Here is a 7,306-nt window from a genome sequence, read left to right as displayed (position 1 = left end):
AACTTCCAACTGCTTCTACGATGCGCACGGACATCCGACAGCCACCAGCTATGAGAGGTAGGCTCAGCACTTCAAGTTCTTCGCGTATATTTGATCTTTTGTTGCGTAGACTAGTGTAGGGTTCACACGGGGATCGGGCAATAGAGACTGCAGGCATTGGTAGCCACCAAACGGCTAACCCAATAGAAACAAGACTTCATAGGGTGTTTACCCTAGCCTAGGAGACCACTCTTGAATGCACAAAGGAGGCACAAAACCATCGGGAAAAACCTTGGCACCAGAAGCCCTGCAAGAGGCCACCAAGTGGAAAATCGGTGAAAAATGGCCCAAATGCTACCAAAAACTATGGGTAGGACCATCTCGACATAGGCTACATAGCCCACATGGCCATAAGGCAACCAAAAGCGGGCCTAAGATCCAGAAACAACATCGGAAACGCAAAGCGTCATCTGGCTCTCACGGCTAAACCAAACGTCCGTTTGCCACCAAACTTCACGAGCAACTTGCCTACATCATCAACAACCAAGTCCTATGGTGGTAGACCACCACAAGACATCGGCGGCATGCAAACGCAACCACGGGCGCTTCCAGAGCGACAAATCGCCAAACGGAGCTCCGGTGAAGCCAAAGCCAACAAAAACCACATGGCAAGGTTCCCCGAGGGATCATGAAGCTATGGAGACCCACATCAAGAAATTTCATCGCAGAAAAGCACTTCAAGAGTTAGAAAACGGCTTAGAGGCTCTGAAATCCAAGCAGGGAGTTTCTATCTATCTTTTTGACTTTTTAAAAAAAATATGGCTCAAAGGGAACTTAGGAAGCCTAATGGAACACTAGTAGCACTTCTTTCAAAAAAATCCACAGGAGACATCCTACGCGTAGGATGTCTCAGGGCCTCTTTTGCAAGCCAAACTCAACATCTCACTCCATATAAAGCTTCTACATAGCCTATACATGCTATCCATCAAGTTTCAGCACATTTGGACAAGATTTGACCTCCTATGCATCAAAAAAACGGAAAGTCAGAGCAAAGAGGCAACAAAGGGTCATAGACCTACCAAAACTAGTCCAAATCACATGAAACTTGCACATTGTACTTATCTTCATATGCCAAAGCTAACTGTGGGGTCAATTTTGCAAAATAGTGAAATAGACATCTTACGCGTAGGATGTCTAAATTCCCTATTTGACCCCCAAGTGATGTTTTTGAGTTCCAGGTATCTTTATACATCTTAAAAAGCTCATATATCGAATTTCAAGCCAAACCCATCACTTTTGGACCCCAAAAGCCCAAAGATGCACTTTTCAGAGCCTGAAAACACTAGACATGCTCTTAACACCATCAATACTTATCCAAATCAAAATCTAATACCAAGGCCATGTTGTACATGCTAAGGGCTACTCACAAAAACAATATCAAGTCATTTTGAGATAAGAGACATCCTACGCGTACGATGTCTCAGGGGTCATATTGACCTATTGTCCAAGGTTTGACATCATGGGGTTCTTTGTCATAGTATAAGAGGCCTACATATCAATTTTCAAGCCAATTGGATATCATTTGCTCATCCATACAGGACTCCTACCCATTTAGTGCACCAAAAGCCTAAATCTGCTCAAAATTGCATTTTTTGATGTCCAAACCAAAATCCAAGCACACAGCCATGTTGCACAAGTCAAGAGTTATGAGCATGTCAAGTTTCATTACATTCTGAGGAGTTAGACATCCTACGCGTAGGATGTCTACATGCTTATTTTTCAGCCTAAAACCTACTGTGGGCACATGCATGGCTTCCTTAGTCCCTTTTGAGTTCTTGTTTCAATTTTGAAGTCATTTGGGTAGTTAGAACTCAGTTTACCAGCAAATTTGTGAAAAACGCTAACTTTGGACTACTGAGTGCAATAGGGTCCATGGCAGCAGCAAAGTCGTCTATAAAGAAGAAGAGGATGGCTATCAAAGACTACCTGAATGAGGTGGAGCCATTCATTATACCAGAGGGGACCAGAAAGCCCACAAGCACTTGGATCCAGGATGATCTCTTAGAAGCCAATGATCTGAGAATATACCAAGGTGTTTTCAAAGGTCTGGAGGGAAATGCAGTGGAGCTACCCATGATCCCGCAGGAGCTCAATGAATTTTCAATGAGTCCAGAGATGGTGGCCTACTTGGAGAAGCTGGATCTCCATAATTACTTTGAAGCACTATGAACGGGGATTGATATCAAGAGAGTATGGGACTTCATCACCACAATAAAGGATAATGGAATAGCTAGAGTCACTGATCTACAAGGCACGGAGAACAAGATGATAATCATCTCTCCATAGGTGGTGGCAGCTACCCTAGATCTCTCTAATGAAGGAGACAGTGTGACCAAAAGGCGGGATGACATCCAGGTGTACTCAGAAACAAAGAAGAACTATACATTTCAAGACATTGCAAATCCAAAGGCGGCCATCATGTGCCAGTTATACAACCAGTACTTCCGCATGTGCACAAAGCGGCCACAAAAATATACAATGCCACCGGATACCATTGCAACCACATTCACTTGGACGATGTAGAAGAGCCGACCGAGAGAGATAGACTATGCCACCTACATACACTATAATCTTGCGAGGATGGGTAATAAGAGTCCATCTTATATTGTGCTTGGAGATCTGATAACCAAAGTAATATATGGAGCATTGGATGCCAAGGGACAGTGGCCCCTACCTCCCTCCCAAAATGATTGGCTAAAGCTGAAGGAAGATAAAGAAGAGGAGCCTCCTAAAGCTCCTAGGGTGGCAACTAGATTGAAACAGCGTCTAGAGACAGTGGAAGAAGAGGAACCGCCAAAGCCCAAGAAGGGGAAGAAGGCAACCATCCAGATGCCTATTAAAGAGACGAAGTCACAGAAGGCGGCACCGCTAGAAAGACTAATGGAAAGCTTCAAGGCAGAAAGAATGTTGAAAGGAGATCTAAGTGAATTGTGGAAACCCTCGTTTGAAGCCTTGTCCAAATCTTCTACAAGAATCAACAGGGACAGATTTGAAGACTGGATAAAGAACTTTGAGGAGTTGGATGCAAATAGGGCGCAAATATAAAGTCCTTTGCTGTAGTTCTTGTAGTTTTGTGTATGGATGTGTCGCATCTTACGACCTTAGAGCCATAGGGTTCCTTCTTAACTTAAAGGCACAAAAATATGAGCTTGTGGTCCTGGCCGCAGGGTGCCATTACATAGCCATTAGGTGCTTTTCATGTACTGCATGTTGCTCTTTCCACCCTATGGTCTTAGGGCCATAAGATTCCTTGGTAAGATAAGGGTGCAAAAAGATGAGCATATGGTCATAGGACTATGGCCATAAGTCCCTAGGGTGCCAATATAGAGGACACACTATGACTGTAGAGCAGCCTTAAGATGGAAATATAAAGGCCCAATGGTTCAAAATAGATCACCTTATAGACATGGGGTGCACTTTTTATTTAGTACATAAAGAGCACCATATGGCCCTAGGGCCACAAGGTGCCCATATAGAGGTGCAAAAAGATGAGCCTATGGTCCTTCGGTAGAGAAAAAGGAACCTTATGGCGATAGGACTATAAGATGTTAAAATAGAGGGCACCCTATGACCCTAAGGCCATAGGGTACAAATATAAAGACCCTTGTTGTAGTTCCTATAGTTTTGTGTTTGGATGTATGTGGCACCTTATGGAATTACCTCCATAGGGTTCCTTCTTAACATAAAGATGTAAGAAGATGAGCTTGTGGTCCTTAGGTGTAGAGAAAAGTACCTTATGGTCATAGGAATGTAAGATGTCAATAATATAGAGGGCACCCTAGGACCATAGGGTGCAAATATAAAATTCCTTGCTATATTTCTTGGAGACTTGTGTGTAGACGTATGATGCACACATGAACATAGGCTTTGGCTAATAATGTTTTAGAGGATTCATAATCTGAAGAAACAGAGTTCAAACTTTCTTTTATCTATAGTGTACTAATCATAAATTGTAAACATCATCCACCAAAACGTTTGGTCTTGTATATACTTTTCAAACTTTTTATTTCATGAGAACATGTATGGAATAGCTTGAAAAGTAACAAAGATGTGGATTTATGAGGTGCATCCTATTGTGAGGATACTTCTCTCATTTAAATAGCATTGTCGATCTAACGGTTTAATAATTCTGAATATATTTATGGTTTCCTTCTTAGTAATGTTTTTTTTGGGGTGATGTAAACCACCAAAATGTTTTTTAGGAATGACAGTACTACAAAAACAGTGTTTGTTTAACACCCTCTGTCTTGGAGATACCATTCTCTGTGTACTTTGTATTTTGTTTTACATGAGCTCAAGACCATCAATTTTATGAAATGAGTTGAGTACTATAAAAATGATGTTTGTTTAATACCCTTTGTCTTAGAGATACCATACTCTTTGTACTTAGTACTTTGTTTTACATGAGATAAGACCATCAATTTTATGAATTAAGTTGTTAGTATTCTGTGTATCTACAGATCGTATGGTTTGGCATAATCTATGTACAAAATTTTTATTTGTCACATCGAATGGTATATCTAAACACCTTTTTTTCCTTGAGAAAACATCTCTAGAATCCTCTACTAAGGTTTCAAAGCATGTACTAAGGAGTAAATATAGCAAATTAATATAGACTCCTCTCGCCACAAACATAGACGGAAAGTTTGTATATTGTATTCCTATGTTAAGAAAAATATTTTTAGTTAGATCCATAGAAATTTATTTATGTTAGTGTCTCATATAACAATTTAGAGTCATAAAAAATTACAGTTCCTTATGTGGCATCTTATGTTCTTAGGGCCATAGGTTATTCTAGTATTATTGTTCAGTTTCCAAGTGCTAAATTTTAGTTATGGTGTTATAACATATTGTAGTGTAATTGAAACTTGATAATGTTGAAACTTGAAACCATTATTCTATTTATATAAGTGTCTCATGTAAATGTTAGTTATGGTGTTATAAGATATTGTAGTGTAATTGAAACTTGATAATGTTGAAACTTGAAACCATTACATTCTATTTATATAAGTGTCTCATGTAACATTATATGATCACAAAAAAAAACCACATGGCACTATAGGTGCCATATGTGGCATCTTATGGTCTTAGGGCCATAGGGTAATCTATAGTATTGTTAAGGTTTTCCAATTGTTAAATGTTAGTTATAGTGCTATAACATGCTATAGTTTAATTGAAATTTGATGGTGATGCAAGATTAGGACTTAGTATTTTAGTATACAAGTAAATTAAGGTCATTGATATTACGATAAGAGTTGTTATTGGCCCAATAAACCTATATGTTGCTTAGTAGTCATCTTATTGGGTGTTGTTGGACATCTCTTTTTTTTTAAGATGCCATATCTAAAAGCTTTGACTAAAGTTTTGAAATCATTTATTGATTGTAAATAATTTTGCAAAAAGTTGGAGCATCACAATGCAATGACTTTGAGTGAAATGAGGTTGTTCTAGAAAGGGTGTTAGAAGTCAAAGCTTACATGCACGATCCCTTTCCAGAAGACAAGTTTTGTCTCAATAAGACCATTCCCACAAAAGTTTGTGACGAGAATGTTTACGATATTGTGCCATACTATATGTTGAGTTAGATTACGAAAGAAGATGAAGATGACCTAGAGCGAGAGATAGAAGAAGAACGAGAACCTAAGAAAAGCCTAGCTATACAAATGGTAGGTTTTGTAACAATATCGAAAGCACAAGCTGACAACATGGATAGGATTTACCATGACTCTTCCGATAGGTTTGATAATGAGGAAGAAGCAAACGATGAGAGGTCAGAAGGATCGGAAAGTGAACATCAATGTGATGAAAAGTTCTATGATTTTCCAAATTAGTATCCAAGACCTCAGAAGCGATACCAAGAGCGGGGAGAGAGAGAGAGAGAGAGAGAGAGAGAGAGAGAGAGAGAGAGAGAGAGAGAGTCTGACTAAGAGACTTTGCCCTATGCCTTACTTACAAAATAACACACAGTTCCTTATAAAGATCAACGCAGTTGATTGAGTTAAAGACAAAGTGTCAGGAAGATATATGTGTTTGGCTGAAGATCCAGGTTTCAAGACTAGACTTTTAAAGATGAAGAAAAACAGCAACGCTACAAAGAAGGTCGTACAAGAGAAATTGGATGTCTTTGGACATCCAATTCTCACGAAGGTTGAGCAAAAGAAGAGGTACAATGAGCTTAAGCAGACACTGAGAAACGTGTTGACTACAAAAATGAAGAGCAGTGATGAGGCAATTGCTAGTGAAGGAGGAAACAAGTCATAAAATACAATCTAGCAACCCTAGAAGTCCCTCCACCCAAGTTGTACAGAAGCCTCCACTTTTCAAGGGGGTAAGTTGCAAAACATATGAGAGGCAAATGAGTAAGGATAATTTGAGAGTCTACAACCACCAAACCAAGACTCTACAATAGTTTTCAACTTTGAGCAAGAGAACCTTGTGGGCAGGGTCGTGGGTGTACACCAAGAGAGACTCGCCAAGGATTGAAAAATCAAGAAACAATAGAACCATCCATATGGGGAACCATAGATAAGGACAATGACCTAGAAAATATGAACCCTCCAAATTTGGACCCTTTGGAAATTTTAGCCTTTAAATGAAGAATTACCCACACAATTGTGAGAAGAAGTCAAACATTTTCAGCAAAAACCACCTCTTTCAACCATATTGCCAAGTGAATAATGGGAAGACCTATGAACTGTATAATCTGGTCGGAAATCATCCACAAATGGGATCCTGTATCTTTTGCTAATTATGGTAGAGTATTGAACCTCTACCTTCATCTCTCCATGTGGGAGGTTACTCTAGGGTCAGGTAGTCTATTGTAATTTACCCAATTAGGCTCATAAAATTGGGATTTTTAGGATCTCTATAGCATTGTATTATGTTTGGTAAGTTGACAAGTTAATAAAATTTATGATACTTTGTTCTTGGAAGGTTGTGGGTGTCTAGATCCTACTAGCCTGATTTAGTGGCTTTAGATTTGAGGTGCCTTATGGTTGTGAAGAAGACCTGTGCTTACTAGCTGATTGTTCAAAGTTATGGTATCTTTTCCAATGGTGTTGGTGCTAATTCATGATCTTCTCAGTAGAAGTTTGGCTCACAAACAAGCCTTCTACAAAATGGTTCAATCTGGGCTACATTTTCTGCCAAATAATTGTTGGGTAACAAGATAGATGGAACTCCAATAATTTCTACTAGAATGGCCCTTTGTCATACTGTCTATGTATGAATGAATATAAGGGGCTTTTTTAGCTCCTGCATATCTCGC

The sequence above is a fragment of the Adiantum capillus-veneris genome, chromosome 20 (genome assembly GCF_014529385.1).
Source record: "Adiantum capillus-veneris isolate H3 chromosome 20, ASM1452938v2, whole genome shotgun sequence".
NCBI classification, from domain to species: domain Eukaryota; kingdom Viridiplantae; phylum Streptophyta; class Polypodiopsida; order Polypodiales; family Pteridaceae; genus Adiantum; species Adiantum capillus-veneris.
Note: the sequence above shows the minus strand (reverse complement) of the source record.